This window comes from Aquarana catesbeiana, linkage group LG09 (genome assembly GCF_042186555.1).
Source record: "Aquarana catesbeiana isolate 2022-GZ linkage group LG09, ASM4218655v1, whole genome shotgun sequence".
In the NCBI taxonomy this organism is placed as follows: Eukaryota; Metazoa; Chordata; class Amphibia; order Anura; family Ranidae; genus Aquarana; species Aquarana catesbeiana.
The window spans coordinates 83,236,165-83,257,052 of record NC_133332.1 but is presented as its reverse complement, the minus strand read 5'-3'; positions in this window follow the sequence as shown (position 1 = coordinate 83,257,052).

Sequence of the window (20,888 nt, the reverse complement as noted above, 5' to 3'; positions counted from 1 at the left end):
CGACTCTCCGGTGAATGGGTGGTGCTGGGGATGCTGGTTGTGGTGTCTTGGCCTGCATTTTCCACAGCCTGACTGGCTGTGCCAGCAGGAATTTTGCCCTGAATGAATGTGTAATAAATCCGTGCTACAGATGTGGGATTTAATTAATTTGGGTCAGCAGCAGGTACTATGTCACAAAATATGTGAAAATAAATGTCAATGGGGATACCTCTGGGCTGTCATGGGCAAATTTGGCTTTGGTGAGGGGTTCTTATCCTGGGTGAACCTGTTGTACTGCTCACCTCGGGCGGTCGTTACAGAGGCGGGACACATTTCTTTGCCATTCTACATGCATAGGGGCACTCGTCAGGGGTGCCCACTCTGCCCGCTCCTCTTTGCCATCGCCATTGAGCCCATGGCAGCCTTGATTAGAGCAAATCTGGGTGCGTGCAGATTTCAATATGGAAAGATCCAAGAGAAGCTAATGCTATATGCAGACGACACCATGCTACTTCTGGGAGACACAGCTGACTCCCTGAAGGAAGACATGAAAGTGATCGAACGATTTGGGACCTATTCAGGACTTGTAATTAATAGGACCAAATCCTCACTCCTGCTACTGGATGTAAATCCGGATAGCAGAGGGCAAACGATACACAAGGTACCGGTGACTACCTGCTTCAAGTATCTGGGAGTCCAGATCACTTCAGAACTGCGTGAATTTATCTCCCTCAATCTGACCCCGCTATTAAATAGGATCCGTGATAGAGCCAAAATTTGGTCCCGCCTTAAGATGTCCCTAGTGGGGAGGGTTAATCTCATAAAAATTTATTTTTATGCCCCAACTTTTATATATCCTACACAACACACCAGTGGCGATCCCTCTGAAAATGTTCCAAATCATTTATTCCATCTTTAGGGCCTTTATATGGCTAGACCAACCCCCAAGGATAAAATTAGAACAATTGCAAAAATCCAAGGACACGGGAGGCCTCGCTCTCCCTAATTCTTGGGTTTATTACTTGGCGGCTCAGGCGCAACATATCGCCCGAGCTATGCCAGAGGATCCGGGAATAGAGGACGGGAACTTACATTCCGAACCCATTAGAGCCCTAATGTGCTATGCTACCGGTCTCAAAGACGTACCCACGGGTATGGAGGCCTTGGCATATGCTAAGTCTAATAAACGATTTCCCATATACGTCCTGATGCAAAAAATATGGAACAAGCTTAGACAGCTACAAGAAGTAGAGGGCTTTACCGGGTACATCCCAATATGGGCCAATGGACACTATGAGGAGTTGCAGTCGTTGGATTGTGGGGCTCGGTGGAGAAGACATGGGGTCACGCATTTGCAACCAATATTTGCCGCAGGTAGACTGATTCCCTTCCCTGCGTTGAGGGAGCAATTTCACCTCCCGCAATCAATGCTCTTCTATTATATGCAACTGCAACATGCGATGGTGGCACAGTCCGAGGGGGCCCCGTGGATTCTCTCACCGACCCCTATATTCCAATATATGGCTGAGGTGTCCCAGTATAAGGGCTTCATCTCTAGATCCTATTCCATGATTCTTTTTTTTTTTGTAAATTCTTTTTATTAAAGGGTTTTGAAACATAGAAAAAGATACATACAAACATTGAACATAATAAACATTCAGCACTACAATTCCCAGCACCAGTGTACAATGCAACTCCCATACCAAATAATAACAGACATCAGAAATCCTTCCATATTAAACCCTAGTAAAGGGGAAAAATGGGGAAAGGGGGAGGACATATACAATGTACAATCATTATATGCAGTATGATATCACCAAATAGCAGTAGTAAAAGAGGTTAAAGGTTCCTATCTAGGCTTACACAAGCCTCACTACCCACCACATAGTTCATCTATTCACCAGGAGACAATTAATCTGATGCAGTTGAATTGTCATCTATCCAGCCACCCCACACCTTTTTAAACTTATTTGGTACCCCTCTACTGAGATATGTAGCTTTATACAGAACCTTGTTAATCAATCCCTTCCAGGCCATGAGGGTAGGAGCCAGCGGTTTCGATAAGGTAATCACTTTGCGAGCATAGTACAGGAGCAATGTGAGTAGAGTAAGGATCACATTTTTGGGTGCTAATGTGTCCACCAAGCCCAACAAACAAATTTCAATAGATGGTGCCATAGCAATTGTAGTTACCGACCTAACACAGTCCATCACACCCACCCAGATCCACCGGATGTGCGGGCAGAGCCAAAAAATATGCAAAAAATCTGCTCCAGGTGTATCACACCTCCAGCAGTTCAAGGGGTGCACAGGAAAAATCTTTGCTAATTTAGCGGGGGTGTAGTATATCCTATGAAGAAACTTGAACTGTCTATTCCATGATTCTCAATATTTACCTAGAGGGGTTTCCCCTGGGAACGTCGAGCAAATGGGAGAGAGATGTGGGAACATTTGAGGAGGAACAATGGGAGGAGGCATTACAGACGGTATAACAATGTGGCCCAACAATTGTCCCCAGTTATATATAATACCTATGCCCTGTACACACGGTTGGATTTTCCGGCGGAAAAAGTGGGATCGGATTGTGTTGTCGGAAATTTCGATCGTGTGTGGGCTCCATTGGACTTTTTCCGTCGGTCCGATGCTGCATCTACCTAAGTAAGTATGATGGGGGGGAAAAAAAAGAAAACCATACTTCTCTTTTAATGCATTCTATGCATTAAGACAGGGATCTCTAAACTACGGCCCTCCAGCTGTTGCGGAACTACACATCCCATTAAGCATTGTACAATGCTGACATTCGCATACATGACTAGGCATGATGGGAATTGTAGTTCCTGAACAACTGGAGGACCATAATTTGGAGACCCTTGCATTACCATTGCCAACTGGCCTACCCCCCGGACGAAAACCCAGGTCTTGACATTCCTAGGCACTGCAGGATACTATAGGAGGTTTGTTCCCGACTATAGCACGATAGCTAAACCCTGACTGACTTGACCAGAAAGAATCTTCCCTGTCAGGTCCTGTGGTCCCCAGGGTGAAAATGCTTTCCAGCACCTGAAAAAAGCTTTGGTTTCTGCCCCAGTTTTGGTTACTCCTGACAAACATTTTTGTGTACATACAGATGCTTCTACCTTCGGGTTGGGAGCTGTGCTAAGCCAAGTGGGAGCCGACAGCTCGAATAGCACAGCGGGTGCACAGACCTGGGAACTAAGCACAGGGATGGTTGGAACCCCTCATAATGGCACAGCAGGTGTCCAGACCCTGGAACCAAGCACATGGTGGAAACCCCTCATAATGACACAACAGGTATACAAATCTGGGAACTAAGCACAGGGATGGTGAAAACCCCTCATAATGGCACAGCAGGTGTCCAGATTCTGCCACCTGAGCTGTGGATCTCTGCAGCTGCTCCACAGTTACCATGGGCCTCTTGGCTGCTTCTCTGATTAATGCTCTTTTTGCCCGGCCTGTCATTTTAGGTCGACGGCCATGTCTTGGTAGATTTACAGTTGTGCCATACTCTTTCCATTTTCGGAGGATGGATTGAACAGTCCTTCGTGAGATGTTCAAAGCTTGGGATACGTTTATTATAGCCTAACCCTTCTTTAAACTTCTCCCCAACTTTATCCCTGACTTGTCTGGTGTGTTCTTTGGCCTTCATGATGCTGTTTGTTCACTAAGGTTCTCTAACAAACCTCTGAGGGCTTCACAGAACAGCTGTATTTATACTAAGATTAAATTACACACAGTGTTAAACTCCTGCAAGCAGCATCTTTGGAGCGATGAAGGAGCGGTGTATACACCACTTCTCCACTGCTCCTGCCCATGGAAATTAATGGGCAGCACCGCCGAACTGCCGGAGCGGAGCTCTGCAGGCCGTTTTAACCCTTTTTCGGCTGCTAGCGGGGGTTAAAAGCACCCCGCTAGCGTCTGAAAACCTCCGCAAAAACGACGGTAAAGCATCGCTAAAAATAGCGGCGTTTTACCGTCAATGCCCGCCCGCTCCAGTGTGAAAGCAGCCTTAGGGGTATCAGAACACCTACGACGAGCCGAGAAAAATGAAGTTCAATAGCCAGTGCGGCTCTTCTGCTTGATTCTTCTGCATGCGTGGAATTTTGTGTGTCGGAATTGTCTACACACGATCGGAATTTCCGACAACGAATTTGAGAACCAGCTCTCAAATTTTTCTTGTCGGAAATTCAGACAACAAATGTCTAATGGAGCCTACACATGGTCGGAATTTCGGACAACAAGCTCACATCGAACATTTGTTGTCGGAAATTCCAAACGTGTGTACACGGCATAAGAGTTTAATATTCAACGTAATTGTATTTGATTGTTGTCAATTTCTTTGACCGCGTGTATGAACTACAAATCACCAGTCAATTGGTTTTGTGTGTGTGAGATATATATTCTTTTATATAAATAAATGATCTTTATATATTAATCAGATTTGGAGATAATTGAATATCTGGTAAAAAATCACCTTAGCTTTAAGTGTAAGTTCATCTTTAGAGAAAAATCTGTAAGGTGAACCTACACAGGACGCCCTCCTCACCCAACCCCCCCCCTCAGTCCCGCTGACCTGTTGCGCGGCGAACTCCCGCTCTGAGCCCTGGTAGAGCCGCCTCAGGGGTCCGGGGATTAGAAATCCCCTCTGCCTTCACGTGTCTTCTTCCCCGCTGACAGTACAAAACAGATTACAGCGCACACATACAAAAATGACATTTATCCTGCAAGGCTAGTTAAAAATACCTGAACATATTCAAAAATACGGGGGTTTGGTCACACTATATGGTCATATAGTGCTAAGCCCACTTACTGCGACAAAGTACCCCGAATTAGTGGGTCCTACCCTAGTAATAGAATGAAAGAACCTGTTCTTCCCCGCTGACAGGACAGGCTACACAGGATCTAATTGGTCGGCACCGCCCATGTGATGGCGCCGACCCAATCAGAATGCTCTAAAACATCCCTTCTCTTGCCGTGGTACGTTTTGGAGATTCAGCTGCAGGGATTTCTAAGCCCCAGACCCCTGAAGTGGCTATTCCGGGGCTCAGAACGGGAGATCGCCATGATACCGGTCAGCGGGCCTGGGGGGGGGGGGTTGGGGTGAGGAGGGGGTCCTGTGTAAGTTCACCTTACAGATTTTCCTGTAAAGGTGAACTTACCAGGCAATTTTTTTGTGATACCGCACTGCGTTACTTTAACTGACAATTGCGTGGTCATGCGACACTGTACCCAAACAAAATGTATGTCCTCTTTTTCCCACAAATAGAGCTTTCTTTTGATAGTATTTGAACACCACTGCGCTTTTCATTTATTGCACTATAAACAAAAAAAAAGACCGACACTTTTGAAAAAAAAAAAAAAAAAACTATATTTTTTTACTTTATGCTATAAAAACATATCCAATAAAAAAATGTAAAAAATCTAATTTCTTGATAAATTTAGGCCAATGTGTGTTCTGCTACATATTTTTGGTAAAAAAAATCCCATCAAGCGTATATTGATTGGTTTTCACAAAAGTTATAGCGTCTAGAAACGATGGGATATACAGTATACTGGAATTCGTATTTATTTACTAGTAATGGCGGCGATTAGCGACTTATAGCGGAACTGCGATATATCGGCGAACATTCGGGCACTACCTGACACTTTTTGGGAACCAGTGTCACTAATACAGTGATCAGTGCTAAAAATATGCATTGTCACTGTACTAAAGACAGTGGCTGGGAAGGGGTTAAACATCTAGGGCAATCAAAGGGTTAAATGTGTGCCTAGCCAGTGTTTTGGTTTACTGTGGGAGATGCATTTACTAGGGGAAGTAATCAATTTTATTCCCTGCTTGTGTTTAAAGCGGGGTTCCACCCACATTTTGAACATTATCTCTATGCATTCTCTTCCTTGCCTAGATGCTGACATGCTGTGTAAAAAAATTTAAATCGCCGTAATTACCTTTTTTTTTTTTCTAATCTTCTTAGCACTTCCCGCTTTTCGTCCCATGGGAGTAGGCGTGTTTCTAGCCTCTCCCAGACCTCCCACAGTCCCCTGGGAGCTAGTCTCAGGCTTCCCAGCATGCATTGTGCAACAGCGTCATCACAACATCTCGGTGAATGCTGGGAGCACAGCATTCACCTCATCCAGGAAATACATGCTTGTGGGCTTCAAATGCCCACAATGAAGATGGAAACCGCCTTCAGTGAATTTTATAAGTTATTCTTTACAACAAAATCTGACACAGGCGGACTTATTACACAGAACATGTGAGTAGATAATCATGAGAAGAAAAGTTTGTGAATGAACTCCAAAGAAAAAAAAAGATAGATAGGTGGACCCCCGCTTTAATAACAGCGCGCACGCCCCATAATACCTGAGAGTGTCAGATCACAAACCTAGTACGTGATCTGGCACAGCCGAGCCACTTTGCCACTGTTTATTTATGGTATAGGGTTGGCAAGTGGTTAAAGAATTCAGTAGAGTTATATTGTGGTGGTACATTTTCTCAAGTGTTTGAACTAAATTATATTGTTTAAATATTGCTATTTGCGGTAATATTTGCTGTAATGGCTGGAGGCACTGTTTATAAATTCTAAAAAAGAAGAAAAAAAGAAGGGCAGACTCCACGGACTACTCAGTCTTTTTCTGCCATCACTTTTCTATGTTTCCATGTATAATTCAGGTACCGCCCCTTTTTATAATAATTTTTAATTCACATATCCCTTCCATTAGAATCCATTACATTGTTTTTCACGTGTACACCACAACATTTCAAAATTATTTGGAGGTGCTGCTGAGATCTATAATGAAATCTTACCATAACACAAAACATACTGCTGATTGTATATTCATATACATTGGTATGTATGGCCATGGTGTTGCAGCTAGTAACAAACAATCCACCAAATCACCCCACTGCCAGACTTCATACATCCCTTCCAGAGACAATGAACAGTCTTTTGCGAGTTTTGTTTTTGTTGTTATATTAGGGGGGTACAACTTGGATAGGGATTGGAATATGGGATGCCCATAGGGTTTGTCATTGCCATCATATTTACAATTGAATCGCAAAAGCACAATGTTAGAGCCAGGAGATTATATATGACTGGACATTAAATGTAAATCTCCTCCTGCATCTCCATGCAGACTGTTGCTCCTCCTGCATCTCCATGCAGACCATTGATTCCAAGGATTCCTCATACAATACCGTGTAGAGAATGAGGACATCATCTCTGACCGTGTAGAAACAATGTTCCCTGAAACTCCTTTCCTCCTGTACAAATCTTAGTTCCTTCTATCCACACTGGTTTCCTTCTGCACACTTTGTAGTTACTGTATTGAAGTATGTGACATCTTCTTCTATTGGGTAATAGGGGCCCACTCTCAATAAGTCCCTTTACTGGCTGTGGTTGCTCGCTGCTACTAGGCCTGAGGCCTGCAGAACCTCTCCTTGGAGGCCTAGTAGGTTAAAAGCATATCTTTAGGAAATGGACTACTGTTCCCAGCCAGCCCAACTTGCAAATCGTGTGCCCTCAGGCCACACTGACTTGACACAGATCCCCACAGTCTCTTTTCTGATTCAGGACTCCCCATCATCCACCGTGTGTTTGATGAAGACTCTGCTAATGACCGTAATAATAAAAGCAGAGTTCCCTCACAGACTCCTTGGCACCTCCAGCCCCCCACTGTGGTAACACTCACCGACCTTCCAACAGCCCTGAGTCCTTGATGAGGAACTTTGACTGGACCATGCGTACCGACAGCTTCACTTGCCCTTCTACTCCAGGAGTTCCCTGCCATCTGACCGTGTGGTGGAAGAGACATTGCCAATGACTGTGTAGAGGCAATGTTCCCTCACAGTTCTTCCCGGGCCTCCTCCTGCGATCGGCAAACACCCCCAGATGGGAATGGCCTCCTGCTGCTGTCTAACATGCCATTCCTCACTTCACCCAGCCGACTTCTTTCTCCAGTGGCATATCACCTCAGCTTATATATGAGGCCCACCCCCTGCCAGTGCCAATACCAATTGGGGATTGGTCAGGGCTCACACACAAGCTGCCTGCCACTCCAGTTCCAGGCCCAGCCCCTCTTCTAGAAGATTCTCCTTGAGGCGTCTCAGAACTGAAGTGCAGGTGGTCACACCCACTGCTATTCTGACCACTCCCAGCCCCCAGATCAAAATAGACAGGCCTAGCTTGCAGCATAAGCCTGCCTAAATTTGCCTGTGCTGAAAACCCTAGTAAAATCACCCTTATTAGCACCCACCCACTGGTAGAGGGTGCTACATTCACCCCCTACCAAAAATCACAGCTGTCCTCAGCTGTGGAAAATAAAATATTTTGAGTGTTACCATGGCAGGAAGTAACAGTGGGTCTACCTCTTCCAGACATAGCAGGGAAGTGAATCAGTTCAAGCTGTAGAATCCAAATCCTTTAGGGAGTCTGGAAGACCTCAGGAAACATTGCGTATATTTGAAGAATATGGCATAGTTGAGCATATTTGTAAGAGATTAGATATAGGAAACAGTTTAGAGATCTTTGTCACAGAAGAAAAGAGGCAGGCCCAGAGTTTGAGTGAGGACCTGTTTATTCAAGATGGCCAGGTTTATCAACTTTTAATGACATTTGCTAATGCAAAAGACAATAAGAGTCGTGACCGTCTTAGTTACATAGTAGGTGAGGTTGAAAAAAGACACAAGTCCAACCTATGTGTGTGATTATAGGTCAGTGTTACATTGTATATCCCTGTATGTTGTGGTCGTTCAGGTGCTTATCTAATGCCCTGTACACACGGTCGGATTTTCCGACGGAAAATGTGTGATAGGACCTTGTTGTCGGAAAATCCGACCGTGTGTGGGCTCCATCACACATTTTCCATCGGAATTTCCGACACACAAAGTTTGAGAGCTTGCTATAAAATTTTCCGACAACAAAATCCGTTGTCGGAAATTCCGATCGTGTGTACACAAATCGATGCACAAAGTGCCACGCATGCTCAGAATAATTTAAGAGACGAAAGCTATTGGCTACTGCCCCATTTATAGACCCGACGTACGTGTTTTACGTCACTGCGTTCAGACGATCGGATTTTCCGACAACTTTGTGCGACCGTGTGTATGCATGACAAGTTTGAGCCAACATCCCTCTGAAAAAATCCATGGATTTTTTTGTCAGAATGTCCGATCAATGTCCGACTGTGTGTACGGGGCATAATAGTTTTTTTAAACTATCGATGCCCCCCCCCGCTGAAACCCCCGCCTGTGGAAGGGAATTCCACATCCTTGCCGCTCTTACAGTAAAGAACCCTCTACGCAGTTTAAGGTTAAACCTCTTTTCTTCTAATTTTAGTGAGTGGCCATGTGTCTTATTAAACTCCCTTACGCAAAAAAGTTTTATCCCTTTTGTGGGGTCCCGAGTATGGTATTTGTAAATTGAAATCATATCCCCTCTCAAGCTTCTCTTCTCCAGAGAGAATAACTTCAGTACTTGCAACCTTTCTTCATAACTAATATCCTCCAGACCCTTTATTAGCTTTGTTGCCCTTTTGTATGCGCTTCATTTTCAGTACATCCTTCCTGAGGACTGGTGCCCAGAACTGGACAGCATACTCTAGGTGCGGCTGGACCAGAGTCTTGTAGAGTGGGAGAATTATCGCTTTATCTCTTGAGTTAATCCCCTTTTTAATGCATGCCAATATTCTGTTTCCTTTGTTAGGCTCAGCAATAGCATGCAATGCCAAGCTGCTGCTATCATCTACTAGGAGCCCCAGGTCCTTTTCCATCCTAGATTCCCCCAGAGGTTCACCCCCTAGTGAGAAGATTGCATTCATATTTTTTTTTTTCTTGCCACAAAAAATGCATTTTTTTTTACATTTTTCACATTAAACCTTATTTGCCATGTAATTGCCGACTCCATTAATTTGTTCAGATCTTCTTGCAAGGTTTCCATAGTTATTCCCTGCTTAGCTTATTGTCGTCCGCAAATCCAGAGATTGAGCTGTTTACCCCATCCTCCAGTTCATTTATGAACAAATTAAACAGGATTGGTCCCAGAACAGAACCCTGGGGGACCCCACTTCCCACCACTGTCCATTCCAAGTATTCCCCATTTATCACTACTCTCTGAACTCGCCCTTGTAGCCAGTTTTCAATCCATGTACTCACCCTATGGTCCATGCCAACGGACCTTATTTTGTACAGTAAACGTTTATGGGGAACTGTGTCAAATGCTTTTGCAAAATCCAGATACACTACGTCTATGGGCCTTCCTTTAGATAGCAGCTCACCTCCTCATAGAAGGCTAATAGATTGGTTTGGCAAGAACGATTCTTCATGAATCAATGATGATGCTAATGATACTGTTTCCATTACTAAAATCTTGTATATAGTCCCTTATCATCCCCTCCAAGAGCTTGCATACTATTGATGTTAGGCTAACTGGTCTGTAATTCCCAGGAGTGTATTTTGTCCCTTTTTCAAATATTGGTGCTACACTGTCTTTTCTCCGATCAGCTAGTACTATTCCAATCAGTAGACTGTCAGTAAAAATTAGGAACAATGGTCTGGCAAATACTTGACTGAGTTCCCTATGTACCCTCGGGTGCAAGCCATCTGGTCCCGGTGATTTATTAATGAATAATGAATAAAGTTTCCCATGTCTATTTCTAATTCTGTCCTCTGTTAGCCATGAGGGTGTTTCCTGTGATGGGTCATGAGGACAAACACTGTAGTTTTGGTTACTGAAGCTCCCCCGATTCCCTTGTGAAGACTGAGGAGAAGAATCAATTCAATACCTTCGCCATCTCCCCATCCTTTGTAACCAGATGTCCTTCCTCATTTTTTATGGGACCAATATGGTCTGTCCTCCTATTTTACTGTTTATAACAAATTTTTTGGGGATTTTTTTTTTTTTGCTCTCCTTCGCTATGTGTCTTTCGTATCCTATCTTAGCCGCCCTAATTGCATCCTTACATATCTTGTTGCATTCTTTGTAAAGTCTGAATGCTGATGATGATCCATCAGCCTTGTATTTTTTTGAAAGCCTTCTTCTTTGCTTTTATATGCATTTTTACATTAGAGGTAAGCCATCCAGGACTTTTGTTCGCTCTTATAAATGTACTCCCTCGGGTTATGGGACCTATAGCATACTCCCAGTATTATTTTTCCCTTAGCTTCATCTAGCAGCAGCGGCGCGCAGAGACACCGGCATTGACAGTTCTATTTCCCTCTCTGCACGGGATGACACAGGACAGGACACACAGCTGATCCCTCCCCCCTCTTCTGTGCAAGAATCACAATGTACTGTAGGTGCACAGCAGAAGGAAACAACCTCCGTCTAGAGTGGCTAGTCCTCCCAGGTCCCTCCCCCCAACTCTGTCTCCTGCTTCCTGTCTCTCCATGCGGCTTCTAATCTACACTGCAAGGTTTTTCGTGTTGAATGGTGACATGTGGACAACCTAAGAGAGCCTGGAGATTTACCCCCCATAGGAACACCGGGAGTGTCAGCAAGCTAAAAGGCCTTGGCTAGGCTAAAGCCACTTGTCCTTTTACGCTTGCCATCTGGTAAGCAGGCTCTACTACTAGGGTGGATTGTCACTACTGCTTAGAAGTGCACGGTGGTGGTGTTTTCACTTTGAATAAGGACTTGGAGAAATCCCCTTGATGTCATTTATATGGACTTTTAATAATTTTAGCGCAGCTTTTTACAGGACTCATCCCTTTGGAGCCCTACCCATAAGGATTTCACCCCCTCCCTAGCTCTCTTATTGATGTCATCTCTCACATTCACTTGTACATTATTTTTGATATATAGGCATACCCCTCCCCCTTTTTTACCCTCTCTATCCCTGCGATGAAGGGAATACCCTTCTTCTTCTAGAGTCATGGCCTACTCTGTGGTTTTTGTGCAATGCGTTTGCCAACCAGATGCCATTTCTAAAAAGAGACTAGTCAGAAGATAGCTCCATTTAAAAACTAGAAAACGTGGAGATAGAATTGCTTATGGACCAGCTTCATCAGCAGTGGTGTCACTACTGCCCCCCCTCCAGGTTATCCCTTGCCCTCCCATCTACCCCCCCGCTAAATTAGGCTGCTGGGCTGGACGGGATTGTTATCTGTAAACACATCTCCACGTGGTCACAGATCCTTACCTGTACCTCCACCCCGCCCAGCAGTGATCACTCGGGCAGCTTAGCTATTGGGCACTCACTCCTATGTAAGACCCCTGAAGCGGAACATTCTGTGAGGCGAAAGGCAGTTATTGGGCAGGAATAAGGGAAAGACTTGTGGCCAGCCTTTGAGGATCAGGCCCGGCCATCTCTCCTGCCACTGGATGATGGAAAGCTAATTGTGGTCTTTTTGAAACTGGGCGGCATCAGGAGAATAAGTGGAGGTACCCGGTAGAAGCAGAACCTATACATATAGAGGTGTTAAGAAGGAGGAATCAGGAGTGGCAGTGTGGACCAGCACTAGAAGATGAACAAGAACTGGGTCTGGTGAGCTGGAGATGACACACATCAAGTGTTTACATGGTTTCTAAACAGAGTAACTGTGTATGCCTCCCGACTTGTTATGTCAGCTCACCCAGCCACCGTTTGCTCCCAGCACAGGGATCCCTTTAACCCTTGATTCACCATCCAGGTTTCCAGGTTATGCTCTTGATACTCCATGGGTTTATACAGTATACTTTCTCCAATGCTCATACAGTTGCTGACATATATCTATTTTCCTAGTCTCGAGAAGACAACTGTTTACTAGCCAGCTCACCTGCTAACTACTTTAAATACAGCAATATACTCAGTGGCGTAGCGTGGATTGTCAGCGCCCGGGGCAAGGCAAGTAATTTACACCCCCTAACCTGTGGACTTTTAGCACTCCCCAAAACCTGTCCCTTCCCTTCCTACAATAGTACTAACCAACCTGATTCCTATACTGAGCACTACACTACACTGTCCACTATACTGACCACTACACTCTACTGTCCACTACACTGACCAGTATACTACACTGACTATGATACTGTCCACTACACTATACTGCCCACTACACTGACCGCTATACTGTCCACTACACTATCCACCACACTATACTGACCAGTATACTGACCACTATACTGTCCACTACGCTATACTGCCCACTATACTGTCCACTACACTATACTGCCCACTACACTATACTGTCCACTATACTGACCTCTATGCTGTCCACTATACTGTCCACTATACTGTCCACTAAACTGTCCACTTTACTGTCCACTTTACTGTCCACTATATTGTCCACTATACTATACTGTCCGCGATACTTACCACTACACTATACTGACCACTATACTGTCCACTACACTACACTGTCCACTATACTGACCTCTATACGGTCCACTACACTATACTGACCACTATACTGTCCACTACACTATACTGACCACTATACTGACCTCTATACTGTCCACTACACTATACTGTCCACTACACTATACTGTCCACTACACTGACCACTATACTATACTGTCCACTATACTATACTGTCCACTACACTGACCACTATACTGACCACTATACTGCACTGACCACTTTACTGTCCACTACACTATCCTACCTACAGTTTTCCTATACTGACCACTACACTGCATGACTCTAGCTGCTCTTCTACTCACTCTCGCTCTCTGGCTGGCTGCTCCCTCTTCCCAGACCGTGTCCCCCACCCCCCCGGGCCAGCAACACGACTCTCATCACAAGGGAGTCTCACCTTTTCTTCTTTGTTTTCCATCGGTCCGGAGGGGAGCAGGAGGAGGAGGAGACAGCGGCGGCTCACAATCTTGAATTTTTGTGTCCCCCGCGCTCTGCCATGTTCAGTCTCCGGCACCTTGGGCGCATGGGGTCATGTGCGGCGGCGGGGCTGGCCTGTTAACACTCGCGCTTGCTCCTGGAGTCCCGCCTCCGCACATGACCTCATTTACCCAATCACAGGGTGCCGGAGACTCAACATGTGCAGAGGCGGGACTCCAGGATGTACCGCGATCATGGACAGGCCAGCCGCGCCGCCGCACATGACCCCATACGGCCAATCACAGGGCACTGGAGACTGAACATGGCGGCCAGAGCGTGGGGACACAGGGCAGTGAATTTAGGAGGAGGCAGCTAGTAGTCACACACTGGTGCAGAATTGCGCCCCCCTAAATGTTGCGCCCGGGGCCACGGCCCCCTCCACACCCCCCACGCTACGCCACTGAATATACTTCAGTCTTAATTGAATCTTGCTCCTTCTGTACTCTGCCACAATCTGCTTTACTAATGTCTGCAAATACATGTCCTATCTGTTTACACCTGTGCAGATTGCCACAATTTCTTTATCTCTATAACCCATATGACAAAATGCACTAATATGCTGTGTGACATCTATTTTCATCATTACTGGTTGTAACTGTAAGCCACAGCAAAGATGTTTAGGGATTTCATCACATAACTTTATCTTGATGCTCTGTATAAGATAAATGCCACATCAGTCATCAGTGAATTAACTTTAGGACATCTCCACTTTGAGTAGTCATTACCATACATAATCATATAATAACTGAAAACAATCTACTCAGCGCCAATATGCAGCAGATCAAACACAATCCTCTGGATACCTTATTCAAGTTTAGACATAAAATAAGGTGCCACTATAACAAATACAGGCATTATAATACATATAAAAGCATTAAGAATGATCAAAATACTAATAGCGGCGCTCCATCCAAAGTCTCAACAATGGACGGTAATCATGTGTTGACTACATAAAGTTATTAAAGTCCACTCTGTAAATACATGCAAAGAAAGTCTCTTGGTGTACAATATCCTTGTATCGGTTATGTGTTGTTACATGCACCAATCACCAGATTGTCACCATGTGAGTCCCTCACCCCTCAGGGTTTGCACTTACCAGATATATCAATTAAAGCAGAAGTCCAGCCAAAGCTCGTTTGGCTGGGCTTCTCCTATGGATCACAGGAGTGAAATTCGTTTTGCACTTCTGGGACCTGTTTTCAGCAAAAAGCAGGCTGAAGTCCGCTCTCTGCTGACATGACTGAAGTCAGTCCGGGCACTGCGTCATGCCGACAATGGAAGTCTGGATCTGCCAAGTACCTGTGACTGACAGCCGTCTCAGCGAGCCGCTGAGAGCTAGAGATGGCCCGCTCCGCCCCCATCAAAGCTCAGCTCCCCAATGAGCGCAGAGGGAGAAGAGCAGAGAGCTGTGACAGTCTACAACTCTCTGCTCACAGAGCTCTGAAAACCGAGTGATCGGCTGTGTTCGATCGCTCAGCTCTCAGTGCAGAGGTGACAGGGGACAGATGCAGCATCCACCTAAGTAAGTATGAATATGGAAAAAAAAAAAGAAACCCATACTTCTCTTTTAAACACACCTTTGTTTAAATGCCGTCAATCACTCGTACAGGGAATGTACCGCTCACCCCGGGAACAATATTTAATGTTCGGTAATCAAAACTACTGATGTTGATGTGAACAAAGTGTTTTATGACCTCTATTTCTAAGTGCATTTTAACCACTTCAATACAGGGCATTTTCACCCCCTTCCTGCCCAGACCAATTTTCAGCTTTCATAGCTGTTACAAAAGTGAGTACACCCCTAAGTGAAAATGTCCAAATTGGGTCCAAAGTGTCAATATTTTGTCCACACAAAATATTGGGTCCAAAGTGTCAATATTTTGTCCACACAAAATATTGACACTTTGGGCCACCATTATTTCCCAGCACTGCCTTTACCCCTCTTCGGCATTGAGTTTACCAGATCTTCACAGGTTGCCACTGGAGTCCTCTTCCACTCCTCCATGACGACATCACAAAGCTGGTGGATGTTAGAGACCTTGTTCTCCTCCATCTTCTGTTTGAGGATGCCCCACAGATACTCAATAGGGTTTAGGTCTGGAGACATGCTTGGCTAGTCCATCACCTTTACCCTCAGCTTCTTTAGCAAGCTAGTGGTCGTCTTGGGGTCATTATTTTGGAATACTGCCCTTAGGCCCAGTCTCCGAAGTGAGGAGATCATGCTCTGCTTCAGTATGTCACAGTACACGTTGTCATTCATGGTTCCCTCAATGAACTGTAGTTCCCCAGTGCCAGCAACACTCATGCAGCCCCAGACCACAACACTCCCAGCACCATGCTTGATTGAAGGCAAGACACACTTGTCTTTGTATTCCTCACCTGGTTGCTGCCACACACGCTTGACACCATCTGAACCAAATAAGTTTATCTTGGTCTTATCAGACCACAGGACATGGTTCCAGTAATCCATGTCCTTAGCCTGCTTGTCTTTAGAAAACTGTTTGCGGGCTTTCTTGTGCATCATCTTTAGATGAGGCTTCCTTCTGGGACGACAGCCATGCAGACCAATTTGATGCAGTGTGCTGCGTATGGTCTGATCACTGACAGGCTGACCCCCCCACCCCTTCAACCTCTGCAGTAATGCTGGCAGCACTCATACATCTATTTCCCAAAGACAACCTCTGGATATGACACTGAGAACGTGCACTCAACTTCTTTGGCCAACCATGGCGAGGCCTGTTCTGAGTGGAACCTGTCCTGTTAAACCGCTGTATAGTCTTGCCACCGTGCTACAGCTCAGTTTCAGGGTCTTGGCAATCTTCTTATAGCCTAGGACATCTTTAGGTAGAGCAAAAATTCTTTTTTCAGATCCTCAGAGAGTTCTTTGCCATGAGATGCCATGTTGAACTTCCAGTGACCAGTATGAGAGAGTGAGAGTGATAACACCAAATTTAACAAACCTGCTCCCCATTCACACCTGAGACCTTGTAACGCTAATGAGTCACATGACACCAGGGAGGGAAAATAATTGGTCCCAATTTGGACATTTTCACTTAGGGGTGTACTCACTTTTGTTGCCAGCGGTTTAGACATTAATGGCTGTGTGTTGAGTTATTTTGAGGGGACAGCAAATTTATACTGTTATACAAGCTGTACACTCACTACTTTACATTGTAGCAAAGTATAATTTTTCAGTGTTGTCACATGAAAAGATAGAATAAAATATTTACAAAAATGTGAGGGGTGGATTGTGATTGGATCACTTTTGTGAGATACTGCATATCTATTTTCCTAGTCTCAGGAAGACAACTGTTTACTAACCAGCTCACCTGTTAACTCCTTCAAATACAGCAATATACTTCAGCCTTTATTGAATGTTGGTCCTTCTGTACTAAAGTTGCCACCTTTTCTTCAAGCCAAACACGAACACTTTCGTGGCGCACGGCAATTTTTTTGTAGTACACGCTGTAGGATTGTAAAATACCTTGGGTTACCCAAAGAGAGTAGTAATGAGGTGTGGTACAGTGAACAGTGGCTGTGCCAAAAGGGCCAAATTGCATTAACAGTGGGGGGACTTAATGGGGCATGGTTAACCACTTCAGCCCCGGAAGGTTTTACCCCCTTCCTGACCAGAGCACTTTTTACAATTCGGCACTGCGTCGCTTTAACTGCTAATTGCGCGGTCATGCAATGCTGTACCCAAACGAAATTTGCGTCCTTTTCTTCCCACAAATAGAGCTTTCTTTTGATGGTATTTGATCACCTCTGCCGTTTTTATTTTTTGCGCTATACACGGAAAAAGACCGAAAATTTTGAAAAAAAATGATATTTTCTACTTTTTGTTCTAAAAAAAATCCAATAAACTCAATTTTAGTCATACATTTAGGCCAAAATGTATTCGGCCACATGTCTTTGGTAAAAAAAATGTCAATAAGTGTATATTTATTGGTTTGCGCAAAAGTTATAGCGCCTACAAACTAGGGTACATTTTCTGGAATTTACACAGCCTTTAATTTATGACTGCCTATGTCGTTTCTTGAGGTGCTAAAATGGCAGGGCAGTACAAAACCCCCACAAATGACCCCATTTTGGAAAGTAGACACCCCAAGGAAATTGCTGAGAGGCATGTTGAGCCCATTGAATATTCATTTTTTTTGTCCCAAGTGATTGAATAATGACAAAAAAAAAAAATTACAAAAAGTTGTCACTAAATGATATATTGCTCACACAGGCCATGGGCATATGTGGAATTGCACCCCAAAATACATTTAGCTGCTTCTCCTGAGTACGGGGATACCACATGTGTGGGACTTTTTGGGAGCCTAGCCGTGTACGGGGCCCCGAAAACCAATCACTGCCTTCAGGATTTCTAAGGGCGTACATTTTTGATTTTACTCCTCACTACCTATCACAGTTTTGAAGGCCATAAAATGCCCAGATGGCATAAAACCCCCCCAAATGACCCCATTTTGGAAAGTAGACACCCCAAGCTATTTGCTTTGAGGCATGTTGAGTCCATGGAATGTTTTATATTTTGACACAAGTTGCGGGAAAGTGACACATATTTTTTTTTTTTTTTTTTGCACAAACTTGTCACTAAATGATATATTGCACCCCAAAATATATTTAGCTGCTTCTCCTGAGTATGGGGATACCACATGTGTGGGACTTTTTAGGAGCCTAGCCGTGTACGGGGCCCCGAAAACCAATCACTGCCTTCAGGATTTCTAAGGGTGTAAATTTTTGATTTCACTCTTCACTGCCTATCACAGTTTCGGAGGCCATGGAATGCCCAGGTGGCACAAACCCCCCCCAAATGACCCCATTTTGGAAAGTAGACACCCCAAGCTATTTGCTGAGAGGCATGGTGAGTATTTTGCAGCTCTCATTTGTTTTTGAAAATAAAGAAAGACGAGAAAAAACATTTTTTTTTTTTCTTTGTGACAAAAAGTGAGGTCTGCAAAATACTCACTATACCTCTCATCAAATAGCTTGGGGTGTCGACTTTAGAAAATGGGGTCATTTGGGGGGGGGTTTTTGCCACCTGGGCATTCCATGGCCTCCGAAACTGTGATAGGCAGTGAAGAGTGAAATCAAAAATTTACGGCCTTAGAAAGCCTGAAGGCGGTGCTTGGTTTTTGGGGTCCCGTACGCGGCTAGGCTCCCAAAAAGTCTCACACATGTGGTATCCCCGTACTCAGGAGAAGCAACAGAATGCATTTTGGGGTGTAATTTCACATATTCCCATGGCATGTTTGAGCAATATATCATTTAGTGACAACTTTGCGCAAAAAAAAATAAAAAATAAAAAATTGTCTCTTTCCCGCAACTTGTGTCACAATATAAAATATTCCATGGACTTGACATGCCTCTCAGCAAATAGCTTGGGGTGTCTACTTTCCAAAATGGGGTCATTTGGGGGGGTTTTGAACTGTCCTGGCATTTTATGCACAACATTTAGAAGCTTATGTCACACATCACCCACTCTTCTAACCACTTGAAGACAAAGCCCTTTCTGACATTTTTGATTACATAAAAAAATAATTTTTTTTTGCAAGAAAATTACTTTGAACCCCCAAACATTATATATATATTTTTTTAAAGCAAATGCCCTACAGATTAAAATGGTGGGTGTTTCATTTTTTTTTTTTCACACAGTATTTGCGCAGCGATTTTTCAAACACATTTTTTGGGGAAAAAACACACTTTTTAAAATTTTAATACACTAAAACACACTATATTGCCCAAATGTTTGATTAAATAAAAAAGATGATCTTAGGCCGAGTACATGGATACCAAACATGACATGCTTTAAAATTGCGCACAAACGTGCAGTGGCGACAAACTAAATACATTTTTAAAAGCCTTTAAAAGCCTTTACAGGTTACCACTTTAGATTTACAGAGGAGGTCTACTGCTAAAATTACTGCCCTCGATCTGACGTTCGCGGTGATACCTCACATGCATGGTGCAATTGCTGTTTACATTTGACGCCAGACCGACGCTTGCGTTCGCCTTAGCGCGAGAGCAGGGGGGACAGGGGTGCTTTTTTTTTTTTTTTTTTTTTTTTCTTTATTATTATTATTTTTTTATCTTATTTTAAAACTGTTCCTTTCATTTTTTTTTTTTTTTTTAAATCATTTTTATTGTTATCTCAGGGAATGTAAATATCCCCTATCATAGCAATAGGTAGTGACAGGTACTCTTTTTTTGAAAAAATTGGGGTCTATTAGACCCTAGATTTCTCCTCTGCCCTCAAAGCATCTGACCACACCAAGATCGGTGTGATAAAATGCTTTCCCAATTTCCCAATGGCGCTGTTTACATCCGGCGAAATCTAAGTCATAAAATGCTCGTAGCTTCTGGTTTCTTAGGCCATAGAGATGATTGAAGCCACTCTGGTCTCTGATCAGCTCTATGGTCAGCTGGCTGAATCACCGGCTGCATTCTCAGGTTCCCTGTTGAGACAGGAGAGCCAGAGAAAAACACGGAAGACGTTGGGGGGGGGGGGGCACTCCCTCCCACTGCTTGTAAAAGCAGTCTAGAGGCTAATTAGCCGTTAGGATTGCTTTTACATGAAAGCCGACCACTGGCTGAAAAGAATGATACCAAGATGATACCTAAACCTGCAGGCATCATTCTGGTATAACCACTCAAAGTCGTGAATGGCGTACCTGAAGACAAAAAAATGGTTAACAATAAAGCACAGTAAACGGTAAAGTATAAAAAATTGCATACCTGAAAAGCAAACATGATAAAACATAATAACAATAAAACATTGCAGAATAGAATACAGTAAAAAAGAGCAGAACAATAGAGAGAGAATAGAGAGAGAAAGAACAATAAAACGACAACTATTATTTTTTATTTTATATTTTTGTTTGTGTTTTTTTTTTTTTTTTACACTTTTTTTTGTAACTAACTTTTATAACTGTAACCGGTTCCAGGTTCGGGTCTCTCAAAATGCGATGGCATCTTGGGAGACCCTGTGAAAGTGTGCCTAGTCTGTGCAATGCTGTACCCTACGCTAATACTCAACTAGTGAATGGTAGCGTTCAAAACATTCACCAATGCAAAGACCA